Genomic DNA, 17,850 nt, shown 5'->3' with positions numbered 1-17,850 from the left:
ACACACAGGTAAGTACAGAGAATCACAGCTAAACAAAGCAAAAACTCATGAACAGAAATCTCTGTGAAAACCAATGAAAGGCAGCAAAATCTGAAATGCAGTCAGGAAATTGCTAGACTCAAAGTGGACAAATCTGAGAACCATAAACTCCAAGGACTGATGAACATGTGCTCGCTCACGCCCTCACTCTACTCTCTCCTGTTCTCAAATAAATAAAAACTCCAATGCATGAGGGAGGCATGGCCCAGTCTTAATAGAATTCCACACTTCAGGGGCCTCATCTGCAGGACCTCTACAAGGACCTCATGGTGAATATGAGAAAAGCTCCCTCAAGTTTCCAGCAGCAATGGGATGGAATAAAGTGATCTATTGTGAGTATGACAGACCAGGCAGCTCTTCTGAACCAAATCTACCCATCAAGAAAAACTATTAACCAGAGCCTGGACTGCTGGCATTTTATTAGAGACCCTGACTGAGCTAGGATAAGAAAAATATACAAGACCAATTGGCTGAAGTCATTTATGTGAAAGAAGGGAAAATGTACAATAATGGTCTTCCCTATCCATACACACACATACACATAGCAGGGAAGGAGAAGAGACTAAAGAGCACCTATGAAGTTCACAATCCAAATGTGCATGCTTCATTCAGAAGCACACATATTAATCATAGGATTATAGATATGTCTTCCCTTTCTGCCACATTATGAAAGACTTAGTAATACCAGTTTCTTTTACCTAGTACATCATTTCTACATCTCAAGAAATAATTATAATATATGCCAGAAGGCAAAACACACAGTTTGAGGGGAAGAAGCATCAATTCACCTCAGAGATGGCATGGACAGTGTGATTATCAGGCAGGGAATTTTAGACAACTACAGTTAATAAGCCAAAATCTCTAATGGATAGACAGTATGCAAGAGCATGTAGACAATATGAGCAGAGAGATGAAAATTCTAAAAAAAAAAATCCAAAGCTCTGCAACAGTAAGAAGGAAGGCCTGGATGAGCTCATTGGTTGACTGGACGCAGCTGAGGAAATATACTCTAACCTCTTAGACATTTCAATCAATATCTCCAACAACTGAAAGTTATAACATATATGTAAGGATAATATCAAAAAGAGAAGAGAAAGAAAAATGAACAGAACATATGAAACAATAATTATGACCTTCCCCAAAATTTACATCAGATACCAATGATCCAAGAAACACACAAAAAAATATCCACATGAATCCAAATATAGCTTTACAATACAAAAATCAGTTCAAAACTGATCATAAACCTGAATTTAATGATAAATGATAAATTTAAAATGCAAGATTATAAGATTACATAGGAAAAATCTAAAACAGAAGAAAATCTAGATGATCATTGTATTCAAATGACTTTTTAGATATAGCACAAATCATATAAAGCATGAGATATAATTAATTGAAATACATAATATAATAATTAAAATAATTGATAAGCAGATACAAAATCGTTATACCAAATAAAGAGAATGAGAAGACAAGCCATGGAAAGAGATATGTACACAAAAAGCACATCTAATAAAGAACTGCTACAGGAAATACACAAAGAATTTCTTAAAACCAAAAAATTGAAAAACAAACTGCTGAATTTAAAAATGGATAAAAGACATGAACAGACACTTCACTAATGAAGACATACAGATAATAAAATAGTAAATATGCTTTTGAAAAAGATGTTAAATTACCATATGACCCGGCAATAGCACTCCTAGGAATATATCCAGAACACTTGTTTTATGAGAAACCAACATGCACTCCTATGTTCATAGCAGCACAATCAGTAATTGCAAAAACATGGAAGCAGCCAAAATGCCCATCAACAGAGGATTGGATAAGAAAGCTATGGTTCATCTACTCCATGGAATACTACTCAGCTATTAAACAAAACAAAATGCAGTTCTTTGTGGCCAAATGGGCCAAACTGGAAACCATAATGCTAAGGGAAATGAGCCAATCCCAAAAGGTTAAATACCACATGTTTGCCTTAATTTAAGATGGTATGATCTTATGTATAAAATGTTATGTTTTGAATGTTATAGGTTGTGTATAAACTAAAATTGAAATGTCAATGAGGTGGTCACAGAAGGTGGTTAAGAACTCGCATTTACTTTTAACATATTGGTTACTCATTACTATGTCAATTAATTCCATAATGATGTAAATTTGTGCTGATGGTATGTTGGAGCTTTTAATTGATCGGGATGATACTCTGCTGGCTCTGTCTTCAGACCAGAGAGTGTATACCTAAGAAGCCGTTGAACTTGACTGGACAATAAGATGCTGGACTCTATGTTTGGTATATGCTTGCAATGGGGGAATCTCAACTGAACTTGAACTGTGGTTATGCAACAAGGTGGAGGAATCCACCATGGTGGGAGGGTTTGGGGAGGGGTGATGAGAATCCCAGTACCTATGAAACTGTGTCACATAATACAATGTAATTAATGAATTTAAAATAAAATTTAAAAAAAAAAATGCCAACTTCTGGGGGAAAACTCAAAAAAAAAAAAAAGAAAAAGATGTTAAATGTCATATGACATAAGGAATTATGAATTAAAATAACAATAAATATTTACTACAATATTTACTGTAATGAACTTGAGAACATTGACAACATCAAATGTCAATGAACATGTGGAGCAATACATCTTCCCATTCATTGTTTGGGAGAATGTAAAATGGTACAGCTGCTTAGGAAGATAGTTCGGCAGATTCTTAGAAAACAAAAGGCAGCCATACCACATGATCCAGCCATCACCTTCTTGTTAGTTACCAAAAAGATTTGAAAACTTAAGTTAACATAAAAACAAGCACACAGATGTTTACAGCAGCCTTATTTACAAATTCCCAGAACTTGGAAGCAATCTAGTTTTCTTTCAGTAAATGAATGGATATGTAAACTGGCATATCCAAAAAACAGAATATTATCCAACACTGAAGATTAAGTCAGGAAATGACATCAAGGGACCTTAAGTGCATTTACTAAGTGAGGGAAGCCAACCTGAAAAGGATTTGAACCAGTCATTCTGTGAAACAGCATGATATAGAAGAAGTACAAGATCAGTTGTAGCCAGGGGTTAGCAAGGAAGGATGGAGAAATACAGCACGCTGAAATAATTCTGTATAATGGTACAATGATGTGCACATGTGTTTTATATTTGTCCAAATCTATACGATATACAAAACCAAGAGCGAACCCTAATATAAATTATAAACCCTAGGTAATAATGGTACACAACATGTCAAAAGCATCCCTGTGGTATAGTATATTAAAAGAATGGAGTATAAAGGAGAGAGATATGGATATATGAAAGTTATCTGTATTTCTATTTAATATTGCAGCGAGTCCAAACCTGCCAAAAACATACTAATGATTAAAATGTACAATCCAAGGAGTTACTCTCTGCCAAGCTCGTCGGACACGCTCTTCAACTCTCCCAAGTCGCTCTTCCTCGGAAAAGTTATCGAAGGTGGAATTGTGAAGCTACAAAACCAGTGTGGACCTTCGCCTGACCCGTGGACCTTCGTCTGACTCATGGACCTCCGCCTGACCCCCGGACCTTCGCCAGACCCCCAGACCTTCGCCCGACCCCCGGACCTTCGCCGTGCCCACGTTGCCGGCTCTGCTGCCCGCGACAGAAGCTCATGCCACCCTTATCTTATTTGTGGGTTGCTACAACAAAACATCTTAGACTGATAACATAAAGAATGGAATTTTAAGACTCGGAGTCCCTGCGCTGGGCGGTGGTAGCAGGCGAACACCTGGCTTTCCTGGCACAAAGAGCTCTCGTGACTGACCTTGTGGCCGGCTGGGGACTCGCCAGCCTTCGGGGCCGTGGGCTCCGGTGGTCCGAACTCCAGCGATTCATTTCCAGTGCCGGCTGGACATCCGCCGGTGGCCTCTGCATGGACGTTGTGACTGCCAGGTTGGAGCCTGGGTCTGTGTGGGGGGTTGGGAGGGCGAGTGTGGTCCGGGACCTGACAGTTTGAGCTTGGTGATTGGGAACAGCTGCACGCGGAGGGAGTCAGGGACTGGGGGGGGGGGGGGCGCCTTGTGTGGAGAGGCGCAGGGCGGAGTTGACAGAACGGCACACGGGCCGCTTTCTGACTGTTTGTGCGGATCTGGTCTGGGGGTGGAGGGGAGCACTGGCTCTGTTCCCTGTGGGGTCGGTGTGGTACCTGGAGCTGAAAGCTAGCAGCTGCGGTTCTCCACCTGGAGCCATATCGGGTGGCAGGATAGCAGGTGTGAACCCTGAGTGGAGATCCAGAGTGGGTGTGTTGTTGGTTGATTGCAGAGCTGAGCCCACGGCAATAGTCTTGCAGCCTGGGGGGTCTGTGTAGTCCCTGGAGCTGACTGCGACAGCCCCCTGATCTTTCTGGCCACCAAGTTTGCCCAGGACGACCTCAGGAGGTACTTAGACGTGTTGGCTAGCAGGGGGTAATAAGCTCAGTCCTGCCTATAAAATCAGTGCCACGCAAAGCAATTATTTTGGACAGTTGTGTTTCCTAAACCCAGGGTACTGATTGAGCATTAAAGTTAATTTATACACCTGAGGTAACAGACCAGAGAGATGTCGTCAAACAGATTGACAATTTCAAAAGGAAAAAGACAAAAAAAAAAAAAAAAACACTATGAATGTTACTAAAGTCTCTCCAACAAAGGAGCAAAAGCTTTGCCCATTCTCAGAGTTAACTGAGGAAGACATTGAGAAAATGGAGGACAGGGAACTCAGAAAACTCATTGCAAAGCTCCTGGTCAACAATGAGAAGTACAAACAAGAGTTCAAAGAAGAAATAGCAGTAATACATCAAATTAAGGCTGATATATCAGAAATGAGGAACACAGTAGAGCAAATTAAAACTACAGTGGAGAGTCTCAAAAACAGAATGAATGAGGCAGAAGAAAGAATTTCAGAATTAGAAGATATTTTCTGCCATCACGAAGAAACAAACAAAAAGCTGGAAGCAGAACTAGGTCAAGCTAAAAATAATATCCAAAAATTAAAAGATATGATTAAAAGGTCTAACATAAGAGTTATGGGTGTTCCAGAAGGTGCAGAAAGAGAAGCTGGGATTAGAGGTGTATTCAATGAAATAATACAGGAAAACTTCCCTAAACTGAGCAAAGAATTAGAAAATAATATACAGGAGGGCTACAGAATTCCCAACAGAGTTGATTAAAAACGAACTTCATCACGACACATGATAATCAAGCTCTCCTCAGTTGAACAAAAAGAAAAAAATCCTTAAATTTGCACGAGAAAAAAATCAAGTGTCATATAGGGGAACCCCAATTAAACTTACAGCTGACTTTTCAGAGGAAACGTTACAGGCCAGAAGAGACTGGAGTGACATAGTCCAGATTCTAAAAGAGAAAAATTTTCAGCCCAGAATAACTTACCCTGCAAAGCTCTCTTTTGTCTTTGAAAATGAAATAAAATTCTTCCACAATAAAGAAAAACTTCAAGATTTTGTCTCATCTAAACCTGCCCTACAAATGATATTCAAGGAAGTTCCTATGAAAGAAAAAAGAAATAATAACCATCAGAAACAAAGGCAAATGTGGAGAACATCCAACTAAAATGCTAACACAAGACCTAATTTAGAACAACACATCGCCAAAATGACAGGACCAAATTGTCCTTTATCTATAATAACGCTGAATGTAAATGGCTTAAACTCATCAATTAAACGCCATAAATTGGAGGATTGGATCAAAAAACAAAATCCATCTATCTGCTGCTTACAGGAGACACATCTCACCAATAAAGATCAGAAAAAATTGAAAGTAAAAGGATGGAGAAAGATATTTCAAGCAAATGGTAAGGTAAGACAAGCAGGAGTAGCCATTCTTATATCAGATGACATAGACTTTGATGTGAAAAGCATCAAAAGAGATAAAGAAGGATACCATATAATGATCAAAGGATGCATCCAGCGAGAAGAGATCAGCATAATAAATGTTTATGCTCCAAATGCCAAAGCATCTAGTTACGTGAAACAAATATTAACGGGATTAAAGGGAGAAATAGACTCCAATACGATCATAGGGGGGGACCTTAACACCCCATTAACACAAATGGACAGATCAAAAAACCAGAAACTCAGCAAAGAAACAATAGAACTCATTCAAACTCTAGAGCAAATGGACTTAGTTGACATCTATCGAACCTTTCATCCTACTGACAGAGAATATACGTTTTTTTCATCAGCACATGGAACTTTCTCCAGAATTGATCATATCATAGGCCATAAATCAAGCCTTAGCAAATTTTAAAAAGTGGAAATCATATCATGCACGTTCTCAGACCACCAAGGAGTGAAGCTTGAGACCAAGAATTCGAAACACCAAGGAAGGCCTACAAATATATGGAGTCTGAACAATATATTACTAAATGAGCAATGGGTTAGAGAGGAAATCAAAGGGGAAATTAAAAAATTGCTTGAAACAAATGAAGGCATCAGCACAACTTATCAGAACTTATGGGATACAATCAAGGTGGTGCTGAGAGGAAAGTTTATTTCAATTAATGCTTATCTCAAGAAACAAGAAAAGCACCAAGTAAATCAGCTAATCTTACAGTTGAAGGAACTAGAAAAACAACAACAAAGCAACCCTAAGACTAGTAGGAAAAAAGAAATCATCAAAATAAGGGAGGAAATAAACCAAATAGAGACCAAGAGGACTATACACAAGATTAATCAATCAAAGAGTTGGTTCTTTGAGAAAATCAACAAAACAGACTCCCCACTAGCTCGACTAATTAAAAAAAGGAGAGAAAAAATACACATTAATAGTATCAGAAATGAGAATGGAGATGTAACAACAGATACCTTAGAAATACAAAGAATCATCAGGAACTACTATAAGCAACTATATGCGAACAAATTAGAAAACCTAGAGGAAATGGACAGATTTTTGAACTTATACAATCCACCAAAATTGAATCAAGAAGCAATTAACAATCTAAATAGCCCAATAACATGCACTGAGATTGAATCAACAATTAAAGCCCTCCCAACCAAGAAAAGCCCGGGACCAGATGGCTTCACTGCTGAATTCTACCAAACGTTTAAGGAAGAACTAACCCCAATCTTACACAAGCTTTTTCAAACAATAGAAAAAGAGGCAATTCTTCCAAACTCGTTCTATGAAGCTAATATCACTTTAATACCAAAGCCAGAGAGAGAAACAACAGAAAAAGAGAACTACAGACCGATATCCTTGATGAACACAGATGCAAAGATCTTCAATAAAATATTAGCCAACAGGATCCAACAATACATTAGGCAGATTATTCACCCGGACCAGGTGGGATTCATCCCAGGTATGCAAGGATGGTTCAACATTCGCAAAACAATAAATGTGATACATCACATCAACAAGTTGACTCATAAAAACCACATGATCCTCTCAATAGATGCAGAGAAGGCATTTGATAAAATCCAACACCACTTCATGTTAAAAACCCTAAATAAGATAGGCATAGAAGGAACATTCTACAACATAATCAAAGCAATTTATGATAAACCCAATGCCAATATCATACTAAATGGGGAAAGACTAGAAGCCTTTCCGTTAAAATCTGGAACTAGACAGGGATGTCCACTCTCACCTCTACTCTTCAATATAGTTTTGGAAGTTCTTGCCAGAGCTATTAGACAAGAAAAAGCAATTAAAGGAATACAAATTGGAAATGAAGAATTAAAATTATCGCTATTCGCAGATGACATGATTCTCTATATAGGAGAACCAAAAGACTCAGTCAAAAGACTACTGGAACTCATAAGAGACTTTGGCAAAGTAGCAGGATACAAAATTAATGAACACAAATCAATGGCATTCGTGTATACAAATAATTCCGCCACTGAGGAAGAAATTGTCAGTACAGTTCCCTTTAAAATAGAGGAAAGGAATCTTAAATACCTAGGAATTAAGTTAACTAAAGATGTGAAAGACCTCTACGATGAAAACTATAAATCATTTAAAAAAGAAATAGAAGAAGATCTTGAAAAATGGAGAACCTTACCATGTTCTTGGATTGGCAGGACCAACATCATCAAAATGGCCATATTACCGAAAGCAATATATAGATTCAACGCAATCCCAATCAAACTCCCAGCAATATTCTTCTCAGAAATAGGAAAGATGATACAGAAGTTCATCTGGAACCACAAAAGACCACGAATAGCTAAAGCTGTCTTGAAAAATAGAAATCAAACCGGAGGAACCACAATTCCAGACCTCAAGACATACTATAGAGCAGTGGTTATCAAAACAGTCTGGTACTGGTACAGAAACAGAGAAGAAGATCAGTGGAACAGAATAGAAACACCAGAAGGGGATCCACACATGTATAGTCAACTAATCTTTGACAAGAAAACAGAAAACAATCCAGGTAAAAAACCTGGTCTATTCAATAAAAGCTGTTGGGACAACTGGATAACAGCTTGCAGAATAAAGAAGCAGGACCCGTACCTGTCGCACTATACAAAAATCAGCTCTAATTGGCTCAAGGACTTAAATCTACACCCAGAAACCATTAAACTACTAAAGGAAAACATAGGAAGCACACTCCAAGATATAGGAACAGGGAAAGACTTTTTAGAAAAGACGCCTAAAGCAACGGCGATCAAATCCAAAATGAACAAATGGGATTATATCAAACTAAAAAGTTTCTGTACAGCAAAAGAAACAATTAAAAAAGTGAAGAAACAACCTACAGAATGCGAAAAAATTTTTGCATTCTACACAAGTGACAGGGGACTAATATCTAGGATCTACAAAGAGCTTCAGAAACCCAAGGATAGTGAAAAAATAAACCCTGTAGCAAAATGGGCAAAGGAAATGAACAGACGTTTCTCAAAAGAACAGATACAAATAGCTAATAAACATATGAAAAGATGCTCAGGCTCTCTAGCCATCAGAGAGATACAAATGAAAACCACCTTGAGGTACCACCTAACTCCTGTGAGACTGGCCTACATTCAGAATTCGAAAAACAACACATGCTGGTGTGGATGTGGGGAGAAAGGTACCCTCCTTCACTGCTGGTGGGAGTGTAGGCTAGTACAATCATTGTGGAAATCCATATGGAGAGTGCTTGGAAAATTGCAAATAAACCTGCCATATGACCCAGCAATCCCACTCTTAGGAATATACCCAACAGAAGTGAAATCTGCATACGAGAAGGGGATCTGTAATCCTATATTCACAGCAGCACAATCCACAAAAGCAATGTCATGGAAACAAACCAGATGTGCGTCTAAGGAAGAATGGTTAAAAAAATTGTGGTACATCTATTCAATGGAATATTATTCAGCTGTCAAGAAGAACGATATTATTCTATTCAAAACCAGGTGGTCCCAACTAGAAACTATTATGCTCAGCGAAATGAGTCAATCACAAAAGAATAAATACCATATATTCTCTCTCATATAAGAAAGCCAACATGGAAAGGTGGAGTTCATCAAGTGCCCATGGAGTTCTGATCTAAATATAGATTGCTGCAAGTCAGGTCCCACGGCAAGAGATGGTGAAAATTCTCTGTTCTAGGCATGTTGGCATTTCATGGATGAAGTAACAGCAGAGTATATTTAGCATGTTGTGAACATGAATATGGCAAATTGGCAGTTTCCGTCAGTTGCTGGCAAAAGTTTAGAGTGATGACAAATATTATTTTGGTTTTTTTGTGTGTTATTTAGTTATGAGGAAAGTGTATGGTAAGCAGTCCATTTGATGGTTTACTAATTTCCTTGTTGTTGAGAAGTCCGAGTTGATTATGTATTTAATATGATAACCATTTGTGTGCTGTGAATTGCATTAAGAGTTATGTAGGGCAGAGTTGATGCTTACTAAATGTACAAAATGGATTGATGAGATTAACCAGTTAAATCTTTTCACCAGTAAGGCACTCAACAGCCCATGAGATATTTATTAAAAATGTCAAGTAAATCCTCTTATTTTTGTATCATAGTGTCAAATAGCAGTAAAATAAACATGTTAAGATCCTTAATCTACTGCTATGTTTCACTGTAAAATTTACCTTTGTTAAAATTTGCTTCTGTTCAAATTTGTTGAGATCGCACGTAAAAGTATCCTAATATTACTTTGGCTGGTATTTTCTAATTACTGTATAATATTTTGGGAATGCAAATTTTATTTGAATGTCAACTACAGTTAAGCATGTGCCGTTTGTTTTTCTTGCTCAGGTTTTGTAATTTGATGGAATGTTTTTATTATAGTTTAATAAATGTTTGCTTTATTAAAAAAAAAAAAAAGAAAAAAAAATGTACAATCCCCCTTTACCTCAGATACAAGAAGGAAACAATATGGACATAATAGTCTTACCCACTTCCCTATACCCCTGAACCTTTTAACCGTAATTAACTATGTAAAGACTGTCAACAATATAATTAAAAAACAAAACAAAATAAAATGTTACAAGAGAAAAAAACAATAATGTGAAAGTAATTAAAATTAGTGAGTAAACACATATTAGATACAAAGTTTAGAATTCAGATTTGTTCATTGGCCAAAAATCTTAAGCACTAACCACACAGAAGACTGTAGTAAAAAAGCTACAAAATCATATAGCCCTATGTCTTACCTGGAAGGGTAGAAATACAAACACATAATTGTAATATACTGTAAAAAAAAAGCTATAATAAAGACATGTACAAAGTATATAGAATACAAAAGAAGCCATTTCACCATTTACTTTATCTACAAAATTATGAAACTGTACAAATACAAGTGTACGAAGAAATGCTTTGTATAAAATCTACAGAAGTTTAATAATTGCACATAAATGGAAAAAAAGAAAGATAAGTCAGTATTTTATATTTCTCCACAGCTTCTATTCACACGCTAGGAATTAGAGAGCTTTCTTAAAGGCAAATCATTCAAATGCCTAGGCAGCCTAGGCATTCCAAATATCCTTTTCCCTCACTATGGATCATTGGCTCACAATCCTTTCCAAATATAAGAATTAATAAACAAGGTAACAAGCATAAGCATATGTATATTATATTTGGGGACAATATTCAGATTTTTTAAAATATTCACTTATTTGAAAGGCAGAATTACAAAGAAAGGAGAGAAGAGAAAAACAGAGAGCTTTTCATTCATTCACTGCTTCACTCCTCAAAAGGCAGTGATGGACAGGTTCAACCAGGCTGAAAACAGGATCCAGGAACTCCTTCCAGGGCTCAAACTTGGGTGGCAGAGGCCAAAGTACTTTTGTAATCTGTTACTTACCCAGGGGCATTATCAAGAAACTGAATTGAAGTGGAGCAGCCGGGACTCAAACCACTACCCATATGGGACGCTGGCATTACAGGTAGCAGCTTCATTTCCTATGCCACAATGCTGGCCCCAAACTACGGAATTTTTGAGGGTCTTTTGACAATACAAATGTGTCAGCTGCATAAGCTGACTTCTTGCCCTACTGTTAATTTTGTATGCGGAACACTCCCAGAGGTGGTGAAAGAAGAACAGAATTTAACAAGATAGTTTAAATTGAAACTTTTAAAAGGTCTTTCTTAGATCTTTGGAAACTGGTGATTTCATAGTTCAGCTGAGAGTAGAGTATTTTGTATAATCTGACTGGGAAGAAAATGTGGCATGATGCCCAAAAACATTCTTATCACTGAAAGAATAACTTGTTAAAGCACAGACATATGAAGTTAAAATTATAAGTAAAAAAGGAGTTTTTCCATGAGCAAAGATATTAGCATCTCATTTTCAGAAATGCAAAAGTAGAATATTACAACCAAGAAGCCATTTTTTTACTCTTTTGATATTCAATACAAAATTACTAAGTTTCCTTCATGTCTGCTATAAACATCACTGCTCACCCAAATCTCCACACAAAACTCTCAGGCTCTGTCACACTCATAACTTTTTTCAATAGCATTTGATTCTCAGGCACACATATTAAAACTGAAACAACACGAAAAAAGTTCAGCACAGCCCCTGAACAAGGATGACTTGCAAATTCATGTGTCTTCTCATGTTTTTTTAAGTTACACTTAGAAAGAATAAACTCTGATATTTTATTACACAGTAAAGTGGCTATAGATAGCAATAATATACCACTGAATTCAGAAAAAAAAGCCAAAAGAAAGGTTTCTGAATATTTTCATCACCAAAAAATGACAAATGTTGGAAGAGATGAGTTTATTAAGATTTGAACATTATAAAATATTTACATATATTGGAATCTCACAGAGTACCCCATACATATGAACAATTTAATATGTCAATTTAAATTTTTAAAAGAATAAATTGGAAGTGAAAATATGTGAATTTATGTAATGCTATTTTATTTGTTCATAATGGCATTTTTCATGAATATGTTGGTTTGTAACTAAATACCAACATGATGAAGTTAGGATGCCTACATACAAGGACACTTAAAAAATTGTGTAGGATGGAATTATAGGGTAAGTTTAAATAAACAAAACACATTCACCAAAAAGTAGCTAATTTTCAGAACACATCACTGAAGATATTGCACCAGGAAAAATCATAGGACTACCATGGAAATGATGACTCATAATCATGTCATAATTTCTTAAAGCAGAAATTCTTACTAACAAAACAATGTAATTGCTCTTCAGTTTTCATGGAAACTTGCCATAGAATTAAATCTGATGAAAGTGTTCTTATAATTTCAGTCAAAGTAGCTTTTAATTTTTTTCATGATACTATTCCATAGGCACTCCCCTTCCAACATCCCAACCTCCCCCTGCACTGATTTATGCCCTATTACTACAATAATGTAGACCTTCAGCAACAGACAAAGGCCCAACATTGTACTCTCTAAGTATATCATGGCATTGCAGATATAACAAATGGTAGAAATCCCAGCAACCTATTGTCAAGATATGTTTAACAGCTTCATTGGAAGTCCTTCTTTTCTTAGGGAGTAGAAATGCATACTGTAAATTATCTTACTTCCCAGTATGCTGGTCTCCCTTACACAGTTCATCTGTGAGAACAGTGTATATACATGCTTACTTACATATCTGTTTTATATTTTGCATGAACACTGCCTTATATCAGAGAGAACATATGATGTTTAACATTTTGGGTTTGGTTTATTTCACTGAGAATCATAGTCTCCAGTTGGGACCATTTTGTTGCAAATGATAGGATTTCATTTTTCAAAATAACTGTGCAGTATTCCATGGAGTAGAGGTAACACAGTTTCTTTATCCATTCTTCTTTTGGCAGGCATCTTGGTTGTTTCCATGTCTTCACTATTGCTAATTGTGAAACTATAAATACAGGGTTGCAGGTCCCTTTCTTATATGCAGATTTCACTTTCTTTGGATACATTCCCAGAAGTGGGTCATATGGCAGATCAATTTTCAGTTCTCTGAGCACTACAGAATAACTTGGGGACATTAGTGTCTGTCCCCAAGTTCTGCTATGTTGTGTTGATGACTTCATTAATTTCAAGGAATTTTTTTTTTTAAAGATTTTATTATTACTGAAAAGCCGGAGGAGAGACAGAGAGGAAGATCTTCCATCCGATGATTCACTCCCCAAGTGAGCCGCAACGGGCCGGTACGCGCCAAACCGATGCCGGGACCAGGAACCTCTTCCAGGTCTCCCACGCGGGAGCAGGGTCCCAAAGCTTTGGGCCGTCCTCTCCTGCTTTCCCAGGCCACAAGCAGGGAGCTGGATGGGAAGTGGAGCTGCCGGGATTAGAACCGGCGCCCATATGGGATCCCGGGGCTTTCAAGGCGAGGACTTTAGCCGCTAGGCCACGCCGCCGGGCCCAATTTCAAGGAATTTTTTAATTTCCTCTTTGATTTCTTCTAGAACACATTGCTCATTTAGCAGCAGGTTGCTCATTCTCCGAGTATTTGCATATCTTCTGGAATATTGGATTTGTTGGTCTCCTGTCTCATTCCTTGACGGTCTGAGAAGATGCATGGTTAATGATTTTTTTTTCAATTTGCTGAAAATTGTTTTGTGGCCTATAATATGATGAATACTAGAAAAATTTCCATGTGCTGATGAAATTAAAGTGTATTCTGCATCTGTAGGTTGAAAGGTTCTGTAGATAATTAAGTCCATTTGCTCTGTTGTCTCTCTGTGAACTCTGTCTCCTTGCTGAGTTTCTGTCTCATCAATCTGTCCATCGAGGTTAGTAGGATGTCAAAAAGGTCCCCCAACATTATGGTATTGAAGCCTCTTTATGCCTTTAATCGTTAATATTTGTTTCATGTAGCTAGGTGCCCTGGCATTTAATGCATATATATTTATTTTGGTGACTTCTGTTTGCTGAATGGATCCCTTTATCATTATGTAGTGTCCTTCATCTCTTTTAATGCTTTTCACATTGAAGTCTATCTTTTATAATAGAATGGCTACACCAGCTCGTTTTTCCTTTCCGTTAGCCTGGAATATCCTTTTCCATCCACTCACTTTCAGTTTTTACACATCTTTGTTGGTAAGAGGTGCCTCCTGTGGACAACAGATAGATGGGTTCTGGTTTTTAATCCAGTCTGCTAATCTGTGTAATTTGACGGATGAGTTTAAGCCATTTACATTCAGGGTTAATATCAACAGGCTGTGATTTGGTTCTGTCTTTTGACAGTGGGTTTCTAATCATTTGGTTTAGGTTTGTTTTTTCATTTTATTGGGACGTTCTCCAAATTTGCCTTTAATTTTGGTAGGTGTCACTCCCTTTCTCTGTATGTAGCACATCTTTAAGCAACATTTGTAGAGCAGGTGTGGTAGAGGTAGTCTTTCAGCTTTTGTTTGCTTTGCATGTATTTTTCTTTCACTTTCAAAGACAAAGGAAGCCTTTGCTGGGTATTTTATTCTATGCTAACAATTTTTTTTTTCTTTTAGGATTCGGAATGTCACTCCATTCTCTTCTAGCCTGTAGGGTTTCTTCTCAGAGGTCAGCTGTAAGTTCGTTTGGGGTTCCTCTATGAGTCAATTGACTGTTCTCACATCCATATTTAAATATATTTTCTTTATATTCAAAAAAGCTTGATTATGATGTAGCACATAGAGAATTGCTTTTGGTCAACTCCATTGAGCATTCTATGCCCCTCCTATGTTTTGTTTCCCAATTCTTTCTCCATGCTAGGGAAGTTTTCAATTATTATTTCATTGAACACATTTTGAACCCAGCCTCTCTTTCGACACTTTCTAGCATACCCAAAACTCCTATGTTTGGTCTGGACCATGACATCACCCTGTACCACACTTAATCACTAGTTCTGCTCATGATCAGATTTTAAAAAGTCAGCAGGGCCCACAGTATAGTCTATGGCTGGGTTCAATTCCTGAGTTCCCAGTGATCTTTCCTTCCCACTTGGCTGCCAGTGAAGTTCAGATCACCACTGAAACATTCCATTATTGTCTCTGCTGCTTCCTTATGTCCACAGGCCCCCAGCTGTACATATGGCATCAGCCTGTCCTCTCCTATTTCATGGGATCATGCCCTCTCTGTTTCTTCTGGCTAATCCTTCTCCATTTGTTTTATCATCCATCAAAATAATTATTAAAAGCAGTCAGTGTCAAAATAACTCCATCTTTGCCCCATGATTTGATTGCTTGCTTCCCCTAACCCAAAATTCATATGTAGAAATGTAATGGTATTAACAGGAAAGGCCTTTAGAAGATGATTAAGTCATGAGGGTTTTGTCTTCATAAATTAGATTAGCACCATTACAAGATGCCCGACGAAGTATGACAGTCTTCAGTCATGTGAGAAAACAGAAATACAACATAAAAGAAAGAGGGGCCTTACCAATAACTGAATTTGTCTGCACCTTAACCTGGGAATAAATTGTTCCTAAATTACCATGCTAAGATACTTAGCTATAGCAGCTCAAACAGATTAAGACACTACAGAAATATGATTGTACAATAAAAAAATGAAGACTCAGAATTCAATAACGTATTAGCTGACCATGTCTTATTAAGCACATTTATTTTTTAAGGCACTTTTATTAAAGTAACCTGTAAAAAGCAGGTACTCAATAAAATTTAGCTGCATTGAGCTGAAATAAAATATGGTACACTTATTGAAGCAAATTATAAAGATAAATAAGATATAATTTTCTGCCAATGTGTTTCTATAAACCTATTAGTTCAAAAAAATGGTAAATGGAAGAATTCTGTTTAAGTGGATGCTATGGCTTGGATATGGTCTGTGTGTGTTCCTAAAAGCTCATGTGCTGGAAGCTTGGTCCCCAGAGTGGAGATGGTGAAAAGCAGCAAAACCTTTAAGAAGTGAGGCTTCACAGTAGGTGATTAGGTAATTAAAAGCATCATCTTCACAAGAGATTAATGTTAGAGTCTTGTGATTTTTTAAAGAGCGGCTTGCAATAAAACAAGGATATTCCGTGTGCTTGGTCACTTCTGCACATAGTTATTTCATTTTTTTTCTGCCTCTATGCCATGTTGTGATCCACCAAAAGGGCCATCACCAGAGGCTGAACACATGTGGCTTTCTGATCTTGGGCTTCCAGACTCTAAAACTGTGTATTCAATGAATCTCTTTATTAATGTCCAGTTACAGGCATTTTGTTAGAGCATCAGACAATGAACCACACAGGACAGAATGTAGAAGTTGCATTGATCAATATTCAGTTTGTTTTCCAGGAAAAGGGACCAGAAAAGTGGAGGAAGGGTACAATTTGTAACAGATAAAGAGAATAGTCTGAACTCAGTAGCTGCACAGACAGCAGCACCTTCAGTTCCATACAATTTCAGATCAACGCCAGCAACCAGGGTCACTCCACTGAGGAGGTACTTCCCAGGCTTTGGAATGCCCTTCTTCAGTTAGAACCCCAATTCAACTTTACTGTCTCCATGTTAGAAAATACTTTCCTTCTATTTTTAACGCATTTTTAATATCCTATAGGGAAATCACCAGGTGCTGTGCTTTCAGTCACTATTACCACCTTTGCAAATATTCTGGTTCCAAAATAGTCTTCTTTAATTCTATACTTTCCTGTGCTATTAGGTGCTATCAGGTTTAGTACAAAACTTGTTTTAAATAGGAGGTTTTTCAGAAATAAAAATTTCAGGTTCTACCAAAACATTCTGTAGTTATAAATCATTCCCTTAAAAGAACCAAGGAATACTATGTTTTGATAATATAAGTTGTTGTTTCTCTAATGGTAGAATATTGGGGTTGGGAAGAAATTGGGAGTTTTTTATTACAGTTTAAATAACTTAAACATCCTCCTAACACTCTCACCTGCTCTTACCTAACTTTTTTTTCCTCTTTTGAGAAAATGAGAAGTTAATCCCCACTTCAGAGCCTGCACAGATATTCTCTCTGATGTAATTCTTGGGGAAATCTATCCTGGCCATCAAACTCGAGGCTATAATCCTCCTAAACTTACATTTGATCATATTCCTTTCTTTCCTAACAGTTAATACTTCCCAATGTTTGTTAGTGGCTTGTCATGCCCAGAAAAGTCTAGACTATAACTATGTTTTTCTATAAAAATAAAGTCTGACACCAGGATTCTCACAGACAGAGGGATGGGCATGAGGATAATACTGCACCATCTCTAATACAACAGTTCCTACCTCTGTCTCCACTCTTCTTAGTTAACACTGCTTTCCTTAAACAGCCTAAGAATTAGTGAAAATTTAAGAATGAATAACAAGTATCCTGCCTTGATCTCAAACCATACCCTAACCCCTCCTAGTTTGTTAATAAATTTTCAGTGTCTAGAAGAGGATCTGGCTTCTAAAAGGCAATACAAACTTTCTTTCTATTCTTTTGTTGCTGTTGTTGTATGCATGACTTAATAAAAGAAAAG

At 37.2% G+C, this 17,850-nt stretch overlaps 1 non-coding gene across 1 annotated transcript; it reads left to right on the top strand.

Moving 5' to 3' along the window:
- The first annotated feature begins 11,954 nt into the window (after window positions 1-11,954).
- Window positions 11,955-12,058, top strand: LOC118757943 (U6 spliceosomal RNA). Its single transcript, XR_004995447.2, has one exon. It is a non-coding gene; the product is annotated as a U6 spliceosomal RNA (small nuclear RNA).
- Window positions 12,059-17,850: the final 5,792 nt, after the last annotated feature.

Source organism: Ochotona princeps, chromosome 5, assembly GCF_030435755.1.
Source record: "Ochotona princeps isolate mOchPri1 chromosome 5, mOchPri1.hap1, whole genome shotgun sequence".
Taxonomy (NCBI): domain Eukaryota; kingdom Metazoa; phylum Chordata; class Mammalia; order Lagomorpha; family Ochotonidae; genus Ochotona; species Ochotona princeps.
The sequence above is the reverse complement of the archived record's forward strand: the minus strand, read 5'-3'. Positions and strand labels throughout refer to the sequence as shown.